Consider the following 983-nt stretch of genomic DNA (forward strand, 5'->3'; position numbering starts at 1 on the left):
TTAGCCTACAAAGACGAAGCCACGGAGCTGATTCAGAAGCAGATTCGCTGGATCCAGAACCAGTTCCCGAAGGCGACCATCAAGACGCTGTTCTCCGATGGTGGTGGCGAGTTCGTCAACATGCAGCTCGAGACCTTCTGCAAGGACCTCGGCATCGACACGCGTTCATCCAATCCCTACAGCCCGCAGGAGAACGCTATCGTGGAGCGCACGAACCAGACCGCCATGCGGCCGGTCAAATCTATGTTACAAGCTACGCAAATGCCTGTTTCATTATGGGGAGAAGCCTTCCTACATGCAATTGAGACGCTCAACAAGACGCCGACGCCGGTGTTGAAGGACCAGCAGTCCCCGTACGAGGCCCTGTACGGAGAGCGGCCAGACCTCAGCGTGCTGCGCACGTGGGGGTGCTTGGTGCACGCGCACATCCCTGATGATTCTCGGCAGAGAAAGGAGAAGCTCACTCCAAGGACGCAGTTGTGCTTACTACTTGGCTACAGCGAGAAGACCAAGGGCTATAAGCTGCTGAACCTGCGCACAGGATCAGTGACGACGTGCAGAGATGGAAACATGAAGGCACATGAGAAGTACACGGTGAACACTGTGTATATTGAGCAACTTCTTGCAAACACCTATGTTTACGGAGACTACGACTTACCTGCGGAGATCCCGATCGTGCCGATCCGGACGACAATGTCTACGTACCTGCAGCTTCCTGCAGAGCTTGCAGAAAGGCGAGCAGCGGAGATGGCGAAGCTGGCCACTGCTGGTGAGAGCCATGACCAAGGTGTTGAAGTTGAAGCCGAGTCTGCGACTCGAAGTGATGACCCACAGCTACCAAGCGAGGACGCTAAGAAGCCAGCAGCTTCAGTGGGAGGTTCCAAGCGGAAGAACACAAAGGGCAAGAATAAGGCGAAAGCATGTGCAAATCGAGTGGGAGCCTCGAAGGTACAAGGACAGTCGACGTGATGCTCACGAAGACG

The sequence above is a fragment of the Phytophthora infestans genome, genomic scaffold, assembly GCF_000142945.1.
Source record: "Phytophthora infestans T30-4 supercont1.27 genomic scaffold, whole genome shotgun sequence".
Classification (NCBI taxonomy): domain Eukaryota; phylum Oomycota; class Peronosporomycetes; order Peronosporales; family Peronosporaceae; genus Phytophthora; species Phytophthora infestans.